Source organism: Pelodiscus sinensis, chromosome 2 (assembly GCF_052426305.1).
Source record: "Pelodiscus sinensis isolate ZL-2025 chromosome 2, ASM5242630v1, whole genome shotgun sequence".
Classification (NCBI taxonomy): domain Eukaryota; kingdom Metazoa; phylum Chordata; order Testudines; family Trionychidae; genus Pelodiscus; species Pelodiscus sinensis.
The window spans coordinates 155,286,095-155,305,162 of NC_143053.1; the positions used below are offsets into that span (position 1 = coordinate 155,286,095).

The window sequence follows — 19,068 nt, forward strand, 5'->3', positions numbered from 1 at the left end:
TGACAAAGGCCATTTAGTCATGATCCCAGTCCATCCTTTCCCCACTCTTCCTAATGAATTGTCAATTCACTAGGGCAAATGGTGTTCACTGTCCTCTTTTCTGCTAAGAGTTAATTAAGTTTGGCAAAGAGAGACTAACTTCTATACAGTAAGCAAACCCTTTTTGTCAGACGGTGAAATTCATATTGACTAAACCAAGTGAGGATTTCTGAGTGAATGTCAGCCAAAACTGTTAAAATCACTTACAAACAGATGTAAAGTAGTGCAGTCTATTAAAAAAAAAAAACCCATCCAACTAATAGTCAAAGTAAAAAAAAAAAAAAAGGCCTACTCTCAACTGTCTATACCCAGACTGCAAATTTCTGATGCACAGATTCACTAGAGTGAACCATGAAGGATCCGTTTACTCCACTTACAGACATACTGGATTTGAGAAGGGAAATTATATGTGAAACTAGAACAAAAATATGATCCCAATTCTAAGGGCTGCTTTAACTCAGATAGGACTGAGGAAATCAAGCACAAACTTTTTCTATATTCATCTGTCTATACTGTTGGTTTCTTAAAAGACAGATGATGAATATTTTAATGCAACAGATTATAAACGACACCCACTTGTTGGTAATATTTTATCTTGAAATTAACTAGATTTTCTGCATGTGTTACGTCCTATTCATTTTACAAACACTGTTTTTTCATGCTTTTTCAGATGCGCCACAGGCTACCATGAATGTATAATGTTTGTTCTGCTGTATCATGAGTGTTAGCCATGAATATACAGATGAATCAGCAGAATTATGGAATCGGGGTTTCTTAGTAAATCTATGTTAGCAGATTGCCTGCCATAGGAGCACAGAAAAATATTATAGGATCATGCACTGTGGTCAAGTACACATAATTTTCACCCACAGAATATTAGTTTTTAAAAAACAAGATGTAAAAGTCCAGGGAACATTTCTAATAATTTGCCACTGGTCAAATACTGAAGCAGTTGATAGAATCCTTTTTAATATGCTAAAGATGGAGGAAAAACAGAACCTGATCAGCATTTCTATTAAAAACGACACTTACGCACTCTCTTACCTTTAAGCACGTGCATAAATCCCTCTGAAGTCAATGGGATTTAAGCATACATCTAAGTGATGTCCAGAATAGGGACCTAATTATGTACTGTATTTACTTATGTGCTTTTCTGAAATAAATGTATGGCTAGCTGGAATGTGAACTGGACAAAAACGATGCAGAATAATAATCAATATTATTATTCTACAGGCAATAATCAAGTTATTGGGTATATAACATTCGAATAGTTTATTAGAGGAGCAAAGATCAGCTGGGTTGCAGGTTTTCCACCCTGTCACTCAATAATATGGAACTAGTTAAAAAAAAAATCTTCTCTGATTAGTTTGTCCTTTCAGTTGATTTCCATCAACTGAAGCAAACCTGTCATCTCATTATCCTAAACTTTAACACTGAAGAGCTAGCAACAGTGATTAATCCTCTGCATTAAAATAACAGCTAATTTTTTTTCAACATAAATAAAAGTTTTTCCACATACTGTAGGTATTATAACAGCAATACATCAATCCTCCAGCCCACAGCTTCTTTCTACAACACTCCCACTCACTCCTTTTAAAAAAAGGTAATTTAAGTCTGAAATACTGCACCTCCTGTGCTATTCATCCTGGAAAGCTGCCAGCTTCCCTTTTCCATCACAGCCCATTTATTTTACTTGAAGTTTCCCACAATACTTTCTACAAAGAAAAGTCACAGATACAAAGAGAGTAGCACTGCCGGCAATGATCAGTCTTTGGGGTTTGGTGTATGTACATGCTCAGCTGTGGAGGAGCTTGCAGTTAAGCCCTTATCAGTCATATCAATCAAGAGCAAGGCACCTGGACAACTTCTCCAATAATGTTTAGGATCCTGAATTATGATGGTGGATTTAAGGGCACCATAAAATTACATTCCCATTTTGCTCGGGGCTTAACAACTCTTTCCCCAGAGTAGGGTTTTATAGTAAGGTTTTTCTGCTGCATTCTGAATCCATCAAAACAGCCAGTGGACAAGAAAGTTGTCTTTCTAGTTGTGTATGGGTACTTAGAACATTGTAAACTGTGTAACATTTCATTTCATCCAACCGCAGCAAGGACAAAGCCTTGAGTTAGGATTCTGACAGATCAAGCAACGCAACCTGGTAGAGTCAGTAATTGAACAGGAGACATCAAAGGTACATCTATGTGCTATAGAAATGCCATAAAAACTTCTGTGCATGCTGCTCTTTCCTCTGATGCAGAACTGAACCTGTGCTTCTGTGTGCTTAGGACATGGTGCTGTCTTTCAGACAATAAAACCAAAGTCCAGACCCATGTGTGGTCATGAAAAATCCATTTTTTTTTGAAAGAGCAGAAAAAACTGACTGTTCAGAGGTGGATGAGAAGCTTCTGTAATAGTTTTTTGTATTAATTTGTAATGTGTGTTGGGTCTCCAGGGACTGGAAGGCACTATCAAATTTACAGTAGTATAATAAAAGGGAATTGCAGTGAATTCTGGTTAGAAGGATTTCTGACAAAATGCCCCATTTGCTATGGAATTCATTGGAATTAGTGTACCCATAGTGCCTTCTACGACTTAGGAAACACTTAGGAATGAAATAAGAGGGCTCAAGGCAGATAAATCTTCTTTTTAAAAGAAACAATGCTGGTGGTAGCCTGACATATTCTCACCACAGAACTCCCTAAACAATGGCAAACAGAGAGAAGAGAAAAGCAGCAAATCAGCTGTGCCTCTTACTCTAAGCCTTCCTAGCAACTCACACAGATGCAGAATACTGTACATTGCTGAAATTAGCATGGCTTCACAAAACCATCCAGCTAACAGCATAGGTAGTCATGGAGGACACCACTTCTTTCAAACATTCAGTATAATCAGGGCTTCTTGTGCGTGTCTGAAAGTTGGAAACATTTTTAATAAGCATGTTAAAATCTTACAATAGCTTGTAAAAGAAAAGGTTAAATTATATATCAAGTAGGAATAAGAGATCCTCCGGAAAAGGGCTTATTTTCCGGAGAATCACGTCTAGACTGGCGCTTTTCTCTGGCTTATCCCCAAGCCAGAAAAAAGCGGCAGCCACGTAAATGCAAATGCCGCGGGGGATATTTAAATCCCCCGTGGATTTTGCTATTCCGATGTGTCTAATCTGCATCCCTTTTCCGGAAAAGGGGTGCAGTATAGACACAGCCTCCATGTTCCCGTCACTGGATTCTCACTCTATTTCCATTGTGACCTTTCCCCCACTCTCTGCAATCCATTATCTAAAACCCAAGTTCAAGTGCAGCCATTAGATTGATGTCCTCTGTGGCTCAAAGCCATTAAACCAGTGGTCTCCAACATTTTACACCCAAGATCACTTTTTGTCTCGTCTCAGAACAGGCAAAGATCTACCGCCCTGCCCCTTCCTTGAAGCCCCGCCCTCTCTATTCTCCTGTCCATCACTTGCTATCCCCAACCCTTCTACACTCTGTTAAATAGTTTATTTTTAAATTATGCAATATATAAAATTAAAATCACATGTTTATAGTTATGAAATAAATGGTCTGTTTTTAATTCATGATATTTAAATATCAAATGAAGCATTTACAATTATACATTTTGTTCTCTGCTATTTTGTAAATCTAAAATCAAGTATTGATAATTATATATTTTTTCTTCCAATAACAAAGTCTCAGTGTGACACCTGTGACTGAACAGTATCTGCCAGTGTCTTGAAGTCTGGGTTGTAGTCTGAGATTGCTAGTCATATACAGTCCATCAGATGGGCATCTGTGATCCTGCGCTCAGCCTGGGAAGCTTGCTCCAGCACAGCTGGAGCTAGACGCAGCCTCCCTGGGCTGAGCGCAGGGTAGCCGGGCTGGAGGGAAGAGAAGTGGCTGCCCAGCCAGCTGGCCATGGCGCTCAGCCAGGGTGCACCAAGCTTCATGTGGGCAGGCGCGAAAGAGAAGCCTCCGATCAGCTGGAGTGCGGGGCAGCTGCTTTCAGCTGAAAGCCACAGTCAGCTTGCTGGGGTGTTTCAGCCCTTCCGACCTCCCAGCTCCCACCATTCCTCGCAGCTACTCACCTGTGTTGTTGCTCAGTGAGTAGCTGCTCCTCAAATGAGGAAATGTAATGTAAATGTACTGCGCAGGCGTGCAGTTCAGAGAGGGCTCAAGAGCTACTCTTAGAGCCCCTGAGATCTACCGGTAGATCGCGATCTACTGGTTGGTGACCACAGCATTAAACACTTTCACTAGCTTGTTTTTCCCCACTATGCCTGCTCAAATTAGCAACTCACTGGATTTTATTTAAGAAGAAAGGCAGTTCTATGATTATTTTTCATCAAGAATTCTTACAAAAAGCCCAGTTAAGTCCCTTAATTTAGATTTGGGCCTAATGCTCTTCAAGCCTTGTAAAGAAAGTCCCACAATGATAAAAATGGGACTTTTTATCCTATTTAATCCTATTAATCCTATCCTTTTAATCCTATTCCGAACTACCTAGTTCGAGCCCCGTGTAGCCGCGCTGCACGGGGTTCGAACCAGCGGGGTTTTAAAAATGGCGGCTCCCCGCTTATGCAAATGAAGCCCGGGAAATTCAAATCCCGGGCTTCATTTGCAAGTGCGGTATGCCTACATTACCCTCCTAGTTTGAACTAGGAGGGTAGTGTAGACATACCCTTACAGACTTCACTGATTCTGATTATTTCATTTATTTATCAAAAGAAAAATGTGTTTACAAAAGAGAACTTGAAAATAAAATGATTTTAGTATGGTAACAGCTTTGGACAAGACAAGTGGATAGAGCAGAGGGAACTGTAAGAAAACAAAACCAAAAAAAAAAAAAAAACCTCTCTCTTGTAGAATGCAAATTCAGATGAAGCCTGGTGAGTAAAACAGCACGTCAAAGACAAATCAATGCAGCCAACAAAAATGTGTGTACATTGCCATGTTTGTCATTATTTAAATAGAATTATGGTGACTCTAAAAAGTTTCTGAATGAGAGTGACAAATTTAATTTTCAGAACTCAGCATGTATAACATGCCATATTGTTTTAAATGCAACACAATTGACAGGTAAAGTCAGAAAACACTAGTATATGCAAAGAGGACCAACAATCTTTGAACTATAAAACTTTATTCTAGTAGGCCAGGATAGCGAGGCTACATTTTTTTCCTCTTCTCCTTTGACAATGGCTGCCATTTCACTAAACAACCCTGAAATTACTTGTTCCTAATACCGAGAACTGAAAAATCAGAAAGCACCAGTGTGGAATTCCTTAACCAAAAGTCATAGCTTTATCATACAAAGATTCCAAACAGCAATGTACCTTAGAAGCCAATTCATTTTTTATTCAGAAAAGAATTTCAGAAAGGAACACCTCCACTCCCCCGCCCCAAAAAAAAACCAGCACACAAGTAGATCACAAAGCAAACTATTTTAAATATGCAAAAACATGGACTCCTGCTTAGCTTATATATGTGTTATTAATTTGACCCTTTCGTTACTGGGCTAGAAGACAAAGCAAATAGTTAACACCACAAGTTTGAGTTAGTGCTACCTACCTTGCTTTGGCCAAAAAGAGTGGAAGAGCTATCCAGCTGATGTTTGTAAAAAGCTGGAGATATGTTGCAAAGACTGCTTGCAAAAACTAAGCAATTGCCCAAGATCAATTCCAAGCCCATGAAAGAGACAGCTTACTAGCACTACAGAGTTAAATTTCTGCATCTCTTCAACATATCTTCCTGTAGTTGTCAACATTCCATTTCCAGTGCCCTGAAATTGCGAGGTGAGATACTATACTTTCAAAATAGAAAGTGAAGCAACATGCTCATTGCCAGTTAATATATACTGTCGTTCTTACTTATAGAACTATGCTCACACGGTCAACATAGTGCTAGCAATGCATGGACATCACTGACTCAATGAGATAATACAGAGATCAGCCTGCCAGTGCAATAGCTACATTTGTAGTATCAGGGCTTATACCTACTGCTGGCTGCAATCACTAGAAGGTAGTAACATGATCACTTAAGAGATTTCAACAGAGTAGTTTGTGTCATAGTTTTAGCCAACAGAGAGCGCCAAGATCACATAAATTTCAGTGTGACTCTCTAGGGCCACCTTTTCCTGTACCCAGAATGCGCAGTTGTGTAGGGCACCTGAAATTTGGGCACCACTGAGTCTTAATGTCCATCCACCTGCCTCTCCCTATCCCAGTTCTGTGGCTCTGCTTCTTCTGGAAAGTATTTAGTTAACTTCAAAGTGAAAAAGCCTGCCAGAGCTATTAGCAGAACACTGAACCTGTGAAAGAGCCATTCAAGTGGTAATGAAGCCATTGAATAGGCATTTGCCAAGCCCAGGTATATATACTGTCAGTTTCTGAATTTACTGTGATAGAAATGTAGCTGTGTTAGTCTAGGGTAGCTGAAACAAAATACAGGACTATGTAGCACTTTAAAGACTAACAAGATGGTTTATTAGATGATGAGCTTTTGTGGGCCAGACCCACTTCCTCAGATCAAATAGTGGAAGAAAATAGTCACAACCATATATACCAAAGGATACAATTAAAAAAATGAACACATATGAAAAGGACAAATCAAATTTCAGAACAGAAGGGGGATGCGGGGGGGGGGGGAGGAAGGGAAGGTAAATGTCTGAGCTAATGATATTAGAGGTGATAATTGGGGAAGCTATCTTTGTAATGGGTAAGATAACTAGAGTCTTTGTTAAGACCCCGGCGTAAAGTGTCGAATTTTAGCATGAATAACAGTTCAGAGGATTCTCTTTCAAGTGCAGTTTTAAAAGGCTTTTGAAGCAGGATGCAGGTAATTAAGTCGTTGAGACAATGTCCTTTCTGGTTGAAATGGCAAGAAACTATTTTTTCTTTGTAAATATAATTTATGCTATCATGTGCTGAAAGTGTCCATCTGCTATGTACATTGGACAAACGTCTCAGACACTTCGCCAAAGGATCAATGCCCACAAAACAGATATTAGACAGGATCACAAAGAAAAAACAGTTTCAGAGCATGTTCCAACAGGAGACAGTGTTGAAAAGGGAGTAACTCAGCTCAGAAGCAGGAGGCGGCAGGAAGGAAAACAGACCTACCCTGAATGTTCCTGTCCAAAGGGAATAGAGAAGCCTTCTTAAGGGAACAGGATAATGAACTTGACTAGGGCTGAAGGCTGGGCTTCCTTTCTATTTCTGTTTTGTTTTTTTATGTTTGCTTGTTTGTTTGTTTCCCAGAAGCTGCAGGAGGAAAGCAGAGGTAGGAAGTGACTCAAGTGGCATATGTGAGAGGAGTCCCCAGAGAACCCTAAACACTGCTGACCCTCCTAGGGCCTTGGGTCAGAGCCTAATGGAGTGGATTGGCCTGGGCTGCCCGATCACTGCCCACATTACAGGGTGGGTGTTAACCACAAGGCCATCCAGGTCACCAACAACACAACAGGTTGAACCTCACTAAGACAGGACTGAGTGGTCCAGCAACCGGAGAATCCCTGTGGAGGGCTGGTGGCTGAGAGTCCTGCAGAGGCAAGAGCTGGGTGGGCATGCTGCAGAGGGACTATCTGGCAGGGCAGCAGGGCTGGCCAGGAGACCACCAGCCGGCCCAGGGTTGAGGAGGCCGCAGGTGTGGGACCAGAAATAATCTCCTCTGGTTCAGCAAAATCCCTCATCCAGGACCGGTCAGGTCCCAAGGATGCTGGACCACGGATGTCCAACCTGTAGTAAAAGACCTATAATTCTAACAAAATGCCAAATGTGCATATTATTTTTGTCTGATATTTAACACTCTGACTGTTTTATTGTATGTACAGGATGGAAATGGAAACTAAATTTAGAAAATATCTTCTTTGACTTACAGTTCCTTAGCAGACCTAGAGTCTGACACTACTTGAATTTGAGAAATGTGCACATTAGTATATTTATTCAGAATATCAATTTGACAAAATGTATATAAAGTAGCAGTTGTTACTACCTGCAATATCACAAAGTTGTGAACTAATGCAATAATTACAGAGATTCCGTTGCAATTCTAAAGAGGAATCTACAAAATATGATGCTTGAAGTGGTAGAAAACAAATATTCAGAAGTTCTAAAGTCTATTTACTTGAATAACACAATGCACAATTCTGACAGAATGGAACTCCACAGTGAACAGAACACAAGTCTGACCTCTGACAAATACCCACCCTGGGCTGATTTTTCATAGCAAAAGCTGTGTGGTGATGTGTAACATAACCACAAATCGTTTCTCATCTCCAAAGTATTCTGACAGTACAACATCAAACCTCCCCAGTCAGCCAGCGACCATGCAATTTCCAGTGATTCAGCAAGTCCTTTCTGTTATTTCTAGTGACTACAATGGCATCTCGTTACATTTCCCAAGCAACTGAGAAAACTCAAGTCTGGGTGGAAATTGCTGAAGGTGATTGTGTAATTTAAAGACCAGTCACAGGGCTTGGCAATAATTTTCCATGTTCTACTTGTCAACAGTAAAGTAAGTGGTCTTTGTCTGAATAGTTGTGGGGACCAGGAGGTGACAAAAGCAGGAAGGAGAGCGTAGGCCAGTTGGACTCACTACAGAGGATGAATGAAAGTTTTTGAAGTCTAGGACTTCTGGGGAGAGGTCTGTCAGGAAAATACAAGGAAGTGAAGTCAGTTACTTCTTCCCTTGATTCCTCAACAAGCTGGGTTATGGGAATAGTAAGGTGCAAAAGGAAACTTAGCTTTCATTTTTTGCAATTTCATGTGGCTTTAAGTCATACGGTGACATTTGTCAGCTCATATCTCATTTTACAGCATTATAAGAAGTGAAACCTACAATTCTTTTTATTTATTTGTTACTTAATAAGATTTTTCATGTCTCCTCTGTCCCTCCCATCCCCACTTTAGGAGTAGCTACATTTTGTGTCAGTGAGAAACTCATATCTCTGTCTGAATCATAATTCTGTCATTTTTAAAATCACACGAGTCAATACTCGCTCCTGGGTCTAATTTACTACTTCTCCTGCCTTAAAGATTTTGGCATTAGTTAGTATAAGAAAGGAATTGTCATAAATGTACAAACACCTAATAAGACAAAGTGACATGAAGGCCTCAAGCCTATGGACTGGATCCAGCTAAACAGGTATGACATGTCAAGCTCTTCATCTCCTTGCAAACTCGGAAAGTGGGTATTTGCTTGAGAACACCTAGTTCTCTCTGTAAAGTTCACACATTTTTAGACATGGCAAAGGCCTTGGGGAACTTTAGACTTTAGAGTTTGGTTACAAGGGCCCACAGGTCGGCAGCCAGATGTGTGGAGTTGTTCTGTTTTTCATCTCTCTCAGTTCAGGATGGGCCTTCCTTTGCAAGCAACACAACTCCCCCGAGACAAGATCAAAGCAAAATCAAAAGAAAATTATATGAAAATGATGACATCTCCTACAGGATCACAGTGATAATTCCAGGCAGGGTCACCAGAGGTTAGCATTCACAAGGATTCAGTTTCTGACCCACATTTATCTTGATTTATTAGGTAGCATAGTCAGGTGGTATTGGTCTAGGTACAATTTTAGAATGAAACAGAGTTGAGCCTGAGCAGACAAGTTTTGATCAATAAGTTCTCTCAAAATTAAAATTAGTATTTCTGTAGTACTTAAAAAACAAGGCCAGCAAGCCTGAATTTCATACATAGAATAAATATGTATGATAAAATAATGGATATCAACCACTGAGATGTGTGATGAAATTCTTTCATTTCATATACAAGGGAAACTGCGCCAGACTGTCAGAAGTGATATCAATAACAGCACTGCAATTAGATGGATTGACTTAAAAACACACAAATAACTGACCTAAGGGAAATTGGATGACTGTTATGCTTCATATGGCCCAGACAAAGGACAGAAAAGTTTCCATTTTGTATGCCCTAGCTATCATATGTAGAGTAAAAATAGGGACAGACAAATCATATTAGTGAGTTCCACATGAAGGCCCACTGCCATCAACTTCAAGGGCAAAACTTTGAAGTAAACTACACAACATGGATTGGAAAAAGGTTGATGGGGGTGCCCATCTTTTAAAAAGGGAAGAAGGACAATCTAGGGAACTACAGACCAGTCAGCCTCCCCTCAGTTCCCAGAAAAAAAAATCAAGTAAGTGATCCTCAAGGACTCCATTGTGAAGCACTTGGAAGAGGGGGAAGTGATCAGGAATAGTCAACATAGATTCCCAAACTGCAAATCATGCCTGACCAACCTGATTGCTTTCTATGATGAGGTAACTGGCTCTGTGGACATGGGGGAAGGTGGTGGACATGCTGTACCTTGCCGTTAGCAAAGCTTTTGATACTGTCTCCCACAGGATTCTTGCCAGCAAGTTTAAGAAGTATGGATTCGATAAATGGACTGTAAAGTGGATAGAAAGCTGGCTAGATTGTTGGGCTCAATGCGTAGTGATCAATGGCTTGACGTCTTGTTGGCAGTCGGTATCAGGCAGAGTTCCCCAAGGGTCGGTTCTAGGGCTAGTTTTATTCAACATCTTTATTAATAACCTGTATGAAGGGATGGATAGCACCCTGAGCAAGTTTGCAGATAACACTAAGCTAGGGGGAGAAATAGATATGTTGGAGGGTAGGGATAGGGTCCAGAGTGACCTAGACAAATTGGAGGACTAGCCAAAAGAAGTCTGATGAGATTCAACACGGACAAAATGCAGAGTTCTGCACTTGGGATGGAAGAATCCCAAGCACAATTACAGGATGGGGACCTACTGGCTAAGCAGCAGTTCGGCAGAAAAGGACCTGGGGATTATAGTGGATGAGAAGCTGGATATGAGTCAACAGTGTGCTCTTGTAGCCAAGAAGGCTAATGGCATATTAGGGTGCATTAGGAGGAGCACTGCCAGTAGATCTAGAGAAGCAATTATTTCCCTTTACTGCATCGAATTCTGGGGCCCCTATTTCAAAAAGGATGTGGATGCATTGGAGAAAGTCCAGCGGAGGGCAACCAAAATGATTAGGGGGCTGGAGCACATGACGTATGAGGAGATGCTGAGGGATTTGGGCTTAGTCAGTCTGCAGAAGAGAAGAGTTGGAGGGGGGTGGATTTGATAGCAACCTTTAACTATCTGAAAGGAGGTTCCAAAGAGGATGGAGAGAAGCTGTTCTTAGTAGTGACAGGTGGCAGAATGAGGAGCAATGGTCTTAAGTTGCAGTGCGGGGAGGTCTAGGTTGGAAATTAGGAAAAACTATTTTACTAGGAGGGTGGTAAAGCACTGGAATGGGCTACCTATGGAGATGATAGAATCTCCATCACTATAGGTTTTTATATCCCTGCTTGACAAAGCCCTGGCTGGGATGGTTTAGTTAGGGTTGGTCCTGCTTTGGGCAGGGTGTTGGATTCAGTGACCTCCGGAGATCTCTTCCAAGGATTCTATGATTGAATAAAGGGGGTTGTTTTTTTAGGAAGGGCAGCAGCTGCAGCAGCTAATCACACTGTAGGCAATAACCCAGATTATGAAATAGTACGTAAAATCTGTATGGTTTTATCTTGGGGTCAGATCAAAATGGGAAAAGACCAAATTTCTGATTCAGCTAAAAATGGTGGAAAACTCATGCAAACTACTGATCTTCTAAAATTGTCACTTCTAGAGTAGGGAGGTTAAAATGGTTAATCGGTTGATGGTTAAACGCTGTGGATTCCTACCACGTCCATGTGGTCCCTCTCCACCTAGTCCACCAGATGCTCCACGGCCAGAGCTGGCTATCTGGCCACTGCTGGAGTCCACTGGCAAGGGCCGGTTAACCAGTAAGTGTACCAGTAAGCCTCATGCTTACTGATAGGCTTACTGGTTAACAGTTTAACATCCCTATTCCAGAGGGTCAAATCTAATGATACCAACATGTGGGACAATCAAAAGAACAGCTCCTGAGAGTTTGTTGCCATCAAATCCAAGGTTAAATTCTAGCCTTGTTTTTATCCAAGAATCCAAATCCTTGCTTAAAACTCACTGCGCATGATAAAATATCTATTTAATAATAATAATGTCATCAACTGTCATATGAAGACACACTAATCACTTTAGTACACAGTACTGCACAACTGGCTACTGAAAATTCACTGAATGATCCCTCCTTATGGAAAGTTAGTCACTGGCCACTGCAGGAGTCAGAGGACCAAAGAGTCTCTCCTGATGGCATAGGATGGTGTGGGAAATCCTACATTCCTAAAAGTATCTTCTTAAGGCATTATTCAAACTTAGTAATCAGTTTAAATCACTTAATGTCAGCAAACATCTAATGTAGGGTACAGAAGGGTACAGCTGTACTAAAGTAAATTAAGGAGGGTGGGAGGGGAGGGTCCCTTTCAGGAGGGTCCCTTTCAGGCACACTCATGTAATTTGCATTCAAGTCAGTGGAAATTAAGTGTATGCAACTGAAAAGTGAACTGGCCCCTGAGTATGCTACCATGAACATAAGAAAAACAGTAAAAAAAAAAAAAAAACCATGGGATTAACTGCACCTCCAAAACTATGAACAAAGCTTCAGTCCAGCATGTCAGTTCCAAAAGAGACAAGCAGCCATTCTTCTTTGGTTACTACCAAAGTATACTCTCAAGCAGTGATGCTTAGACCTCAGGAGCCAAATGAGCAATCAGCCTTATCCGAAAGAGCCGCAGGAGTATGAAATCATTGTTCCATTTGTTATTTGTGTATAAACAACATTATTTTCACAGCAAAATGGCTGACTGTATTCTATAAATTAATTAATGACTGTCAAAACATCTCAATTGGTTAATAATTAAATCACACAATGTTTTAATACCAAGTACTGCACAGAGCAGCAGGGGACACATTAAAGACCCGCTTGTGACTCCTGAGCCTCAGTCTGAGTATCACTGCTATAAGATTTCAACCTAGTTTATTGCTGTAATAGACCTTTCAAACAACCTAGAGAACAAACAAGGCTTCTCTAACAATTTTTAATCGTTTTAGAAATGATAGGTTCTGAAAGAGAAGTGACTTACCAAGCAAACAGTTTTGAGCACGAAGCACATAATTTGATAAAATTAGATTTTTAAATCTTTAATCGGAAGAGTTATCAAATGTGTATTGTAGCATGAACAGATCATTTCTATAATCCTGGCATGTAACATAAATGCACAGCTGTGTCTATGTATCTATCACTTCCCCAAAGCACCTATCACCATCAGATCTAAGTACTGCATATTTCATAAATAAAGAGCATGGAATATGCCTAAAATGGCATAAGTGGGTCATCTAAAACGCGGTACATAAAACGCTTCGATCTAAGTCCTCAAGATACCAACATTAACTGTACTACAATGATAATTAGAAAGAAGTGATAAAGCAGCAGTTTTACTCCACTGAACATTATTACTGGTACTACAAGATAAATTTGCCATTTTTCCCAAACACTCTACTACGAAGGTCTTCTAAAAGCACACCCCACTTGGCAATATTAGTAAATTGCTAGGATTTTTTTTTTCACCCTTTCACAGGTTTTCCCTCCAGTTCAGGAAAATATCATCCGTTGAGGACAACTCTCAAGCACTGTGCTCAAAGTTAAGCATATGTTCTTAAGTGCTTTCCTACACTGAGATGGATTTAAACGTGTACCGGTGCCTTCCAGAATCAGAATGGAAAGAAGGAAACATCATCTTGTTTTTGAAACACATGACTGGAATACATAGGATCTGGGTTCCGTTCCTAGCTCTACCACAGATGTCCTGTATATATATCTGCAAGCCACTTAATCTCTGTGCCTCTGTTCTCTGTCTGTAACGTGTGAATAGCAACACTTCGCTACCTCATGGGGTTCCTATGGGAATAAATTCACTGATGTTTGTGAAGTGCTCAGATATTACAGGAGAAGGGGACCATGTATATATGGAGTCTAGACAGAGAGAATATGAAAATTGATCCCCTAGTAGCACCTCATGTATCTATTATCACACTGAGCCATGTGTAAATACAGGTCAGAAACAAAAACTGATTCAGTCAAGCAGATAGTAAAATGGGTTTGAACTAGTGAAATCTATTCCAGTAAATCCATTTAATCTAAGGCAAACATATTCCCGAAAGGGAAAACAGGACACTATGTGGGGCTAACCTGAGCCCTGTGTCCTCTTCCCCCCAGGGCCTAGCCTGAACTACTCTTCTGAGTCTCTCCCCATTCAGAGCTGGACCGAGCAATTCACTGGAATCCTTCTGCCCTCACCCCCAACCTCAGCATGAGGCTGGCGTTGCTTTTCACCCAAGCCCTGCCTGACCCCTCCTCCCCACTCACATAGAACTGACACCACAGTTTGCCCTCCATGTTCCCCTACTCCACCTTTTTAACAAACGTGGGTGAGTGGCCTGTTCATTCTTGCCAACTGCTCAAGTCAGAAAGAGCAAAAGGGACAAATGCCCACTTAAAAAAAAAAAGTCAGAGCAGCCAGGACAGGAATTAAAAAGGCAATTTCCCAGACAAATGGGGCATATGGTCATCCTACTTTAAACTTCATTGCCCTGTCTCTCTTAAGTGACAGCAGAGGTTACAGTTTCTTCATTATGCTGCTCTGGAAAGCACTACATTCATTTGTTAGCAAGTTTATTTAGGCATGCTTCTATTAAAATGAACACCAAAACAAACCTCTCTCTCTGCCTATGTGTACACTGGCGCGTTCTCATGCAAAAACTCTTTTGCAGAAGAGTTCTTCTGCAAAAGCTCTTCCAGGAGAGAGCATCATTTTAACCATAGGGCTTTCTTGCGCAATAAATTCATGTTGCCTGTCTACACTGGCCTCTTCTGGAAGAGCTCTTGCGCAAGAGGGCTTATTCCTGAGCGGGAGCGTCAGAGTTCTCATGAAGAAGCCCTGATTTTATACATTAGAACATCAGTTTACTTTTGCAAGAATGTGCGGCCAATGTAGACAGGCAGCAAATTTTTGCGCAAGAGTGGCCACTTTTGCGCGAGATCGCACCAGTGTAGACACAGCCAACGTGTCTCTCTTTTTCTCTCTCTCTCTGTTCGTGGTTGCATGTGTCATATGTACATTATGCAAAACAAAAGCAGCTTTGAGCAACCGAGAACCCAAGCTACATGGAAATAAAGAGTTTTGATAGCACTGTGACATCATAAAGTATAGGGGGAAGAATCACATTCTGTAGTATTTTGAAGGTAAACTAACATTCTTAAAAAAAAACAAAACAGCTGAGATTCTAAATCCTTAACTGAATACATGAGCATATGTTGAAAAATACAAATAAATGCATTTATAAATGTCAACTCAAAGACTTTTTACCTGCCAAGACTGGAGGTCAGGACTATGTATTTATCCTGGAGCAGTTGATGACATCATTAATGCTTCATGGAATGTAAGGAATGCAGCTCTCCACATATTTTAAGTGTTAGTGATTAGGCCAGCTCTTACAGGGGGAAACAAAGATCCCAGAACTCTAGACTTGGCAGGTAAACAAGGGTCTAATTCTGGGAGATGTTGAGTATTTGCAACTCACAGAGCAGCTAATGAGGACCAGGTTTTCAAGGGTTCAGCGCCAATAATTGGGACCAGATTTTAAAAAGAGCTCAGCACCCAATCAGCTAAACTCCTTTCAAAAATCAATGCACTGAGTATACAGGAGTGGAGTAATTTTGGAAGATCTGTCCTGCATGTTCAGGTTGCTCTGCATTACTCAGAATAAAGGAAGGGAATGACTCTTCAACTAATCTTTCTTTAAACAAAGAAAGGTTTTTTACACTAGAGCTATTTTAATGCTATCATTTTTACGCTAGATCTATTGTATGCTAATTACATTGGATTGTAAGGTATTTTCTTTGTTAAAAGCACTTCAATATTTTAATTTCAAGCATACTGTAAAATATGGCTTTAACATTTACCACTGAATCTACCCAGTGCTACAAGATGGTCAGAGCTAGACCAGACTAACACTGCTGCATCTCTATCATTATATCAACTATGTTTCTAGCCTTTCTGGTTATGAAACAACCTTGAAAATGTGAGCAGAGTTATAACCAATGTAGTGTTGTCTTTTCAGTCTGTTAACAGCCTGAACGAATAGGCCTGAAACATGTCAATCACAAATCAATGGAGTGTTAACTGTGTAGCCCAGTGGTCCCCAACCTTTTGAGGTTGTCGGGCGCCAGGGACGTGGCCGTTCGCCCGTCGGGCACCCGGGGCCGGGGCTCCCCCATAGCCATGCGCCCGGGGCCCCCCCCATAGCCACTCGGCCGGGGCCACTGCTCCCCCCCCGCAAGCGCCGCGCGCCCGGGGCCGGCGCTTCCTCCCCTCCCCCCCGCAAGCGCCGCGTGCCTGGGGCTGGGGCTTCACCCCCTCCCCACCGCAAGCGCCGCGCGCCCGGGGCCGACGCTCCCCACAAGCGCCGCGCCATGTGCCTGGGGCCAGGCCAGCCCCGAGCACCTGGCGGGCGCATGCAAATGCCCCCACGGGCGCCATGGCGCCCGCGGGCACCGTGTTGGGGACCACGGGTGTAGCCTATTAATGGAAAATTTTATATCCAAATAAATATAACAGTAAGCATTGTACTAATTAGTTCATATTTATTCATTCATAATCTTTTAATTTTTCATGTAAATGAAGCTGTCATGGAATTTCCTATGAGCTACATGTTTAGTCAATGTTCATAAGGCCGTTTTTACTATTGCTTGCCTTAATATCAGATGTTAATATCAGATGTTGTGTCTAAGTTTGAATTGCTAACTTATAAAGCTAATATTGCAAGCTTCCACAAGGCAGATGCTTGTACCCCAGGTTTCACTTGAACTGTACCCTACCCTAATTATATCAAGGGATTCTTGACACTTTATCTTATTTCACATATTTACCTCTTACCTATGCTGCAAATTAATGGATCAATATCAACCTTTAAAAAAATACTTGTATCTGTTTTTAACCTATCATTGTATCAAGTAACCCTTGAAGATGACACTAATTTAAAGTGATTAGACAAACTGATATTTTTAAGAATGTTTCAGATTGTTTACTTTGTGCTTTTTGAGAACATTTTGGGTATCCTGCTGTGTCATGGTTGCTGATGTCTAATCAGTTTCCCTCTATTGTTTGTGGCTCTTTAACACTTCTCAAAAGGGAGAGAGGAGATTTTAAGTAAATAAAATATTACGGTAAAATCACTACATTTGACACGGGGACTCGGGCATGTGAAAAGCTTGAAACAGTTTTAACTAATTATTTTTATTTGACTAATTTTCACATAATTGGTGTTCCTTTAAAGTCCTACTCCAGTGTCTTTGTGATGCTTTTCTGAGAAGTGCTGAGCAACCTCAGTTCCTATTTACTTCAGTGGGAATGAAAGATACTCAGTATGTTGTACAAAACACAGTCACACCCCATGGGACCACCTTACAGAGAAATGAAAGCAGAACAAAACACCCTAGACAGTCCAGATTTTAAAAAATGGGTCACCTCACAAATTATATGGTCAGTAAGGCATAGTCTGAATCCTAAAATAAAAATTCCAAGACAACTCTTAGCCCCCTGCAATAAATCTTTTTCTTTGTTAGAAAACTGTCCAGCCCTATCAGTCAATATCAAAACCTGATCAGACAGACCTTGATCAAATGTCAAACTCTGCAGATAATCTATCTGCTGCTAAAGAACTGTGTTTGAGGCCCAGCAGTTAATTATAACTGTGCCAGCAGCCCTAGATGTGAGCTTCATGTCCCAACCTGCTGACCAGTATAAGAAAGTCCCAAGAGTCACACCCCATCAGGCAGCACTCATATAAACACCTTTCACTCAGCATGGGGTCTGACAAACAATGAAAAGGCCCAGATAAGCAAAACAAACTTTAACCAGCAGAGACTTCTCATGGCACAGCTGACCAAACCCCCTAGGGAGAATTCAACTTAGCATCTTTTAGAAATAGAACAGTAAAACAACACTACTTTATTAACTATTAAATGACCATACTAGAAGAAGAAGAAATAATTTTTAAAACCTCAAAACCTGGCTGTAAAATTCTCAAATTTTGTAAGGGGACACAAGGTTGGATTAGTACTCTCAACACCAATTTCCATTTTTTTTTGCTTGTTTTGTTTTTAACCTAACTAGATTCCAACTCACATGGTCTCTATAACATTGACCTGTAGTGAAATTTAGCAGAATGGGTAACTAAGAAGGGGTAACTAAGAGCACAATGGTCCACTCTTGAAAAGCTAATTGCAGGATGTGACTAATAGTCAAAAACCTGGAATTCTGCAGTAGCCTAATCCTATCCTATTTAGCATTTGTGTAAGTTTTTGTAGGATCAGAAAAACTTTCACTACACAATAGGGGATTAAAAACTAACAGCATATGGAAAATATTTTGGTTCTAATGTCCCAATATCACGGTGTAGGGCTAGAAGAAGTCTTATGGACCTTTTATTCACTCCTTCTCCCCTAATGTCTTAGCTGTAACGGACTAACATGCCTACCCCTCTGAAACACCTTAGCTGTAGTTTAACTTACTCTTTTCCCCTCTTTTCCGTTGTTCTTTGCTTTCCTGGTATTCCTATTTGTCCTTCATTTAGAGGTTTCTACTGTAAGAGACTAGGGATATTAAAATGTGTTTATGTAGTTAAACATGTAACTGGTGAAAATATCAGAAGTTACACATTTAAACACCCTCCTCCCCGCTCCCCACGCTGCTGCCCAGGGGAGGGGAGCCACAATTCACAGAAAGCAACAGCATGGGGGGGGAGGGAGGTGCATGTAACCATGCACATTAACCAATGAGCCCTAAGTGTGAGAGGGCGCTCTGGGCTCAGGCAGATAGTTGGGGTGTAGGAGGTGATGAAGGCTCTGGCTGCGGGTGAGGGTTCTGGAGTGGAGCTGGTAGAGTTGCCAGGTGTCTGGTTTTGATCCGGACAGTCTAGTATTTGAGCTTTCTGTTCAGGAAACAAATTGAAAAAATATAAATGAGAAAATACAAATATCTGGTATTTTCTAAATAACATGTAATGTAAATTGTGATGTAATGTCAAGTATATTTTTGTTG

At 40.9% G+C, this 19,068-nt stretch overlaps 1 protein-coding gene across 11 annotated transcripts in view; it reads right to left on the bottom strand.

Moving 5' to 3' along the window:
* The window catches only part of FHOD3 (formin homology 2 domain containing 3), a 592,306-nt gene that overhangs the window by 348,435 nt on the left and 224,803 nt on the right, over positions 1-19,068 (bottom strand). Inside the window, exon 1 of one of the 11 annotated variants that reach the window (XM_075921656.2) lies at positions 5,598-5,734. The exons of the other annotated variants lie outside the window; for them this stretch is intronic. The gene's annotated coding sequence lies outside the window, so the exon portion shown is untranslated. Of the gene's footprint in view, positions 1-5,597; positions 5,735-19,068 lie in introns of those variants that run through there. 11 annotated transcript variants of the gene reach the window in all.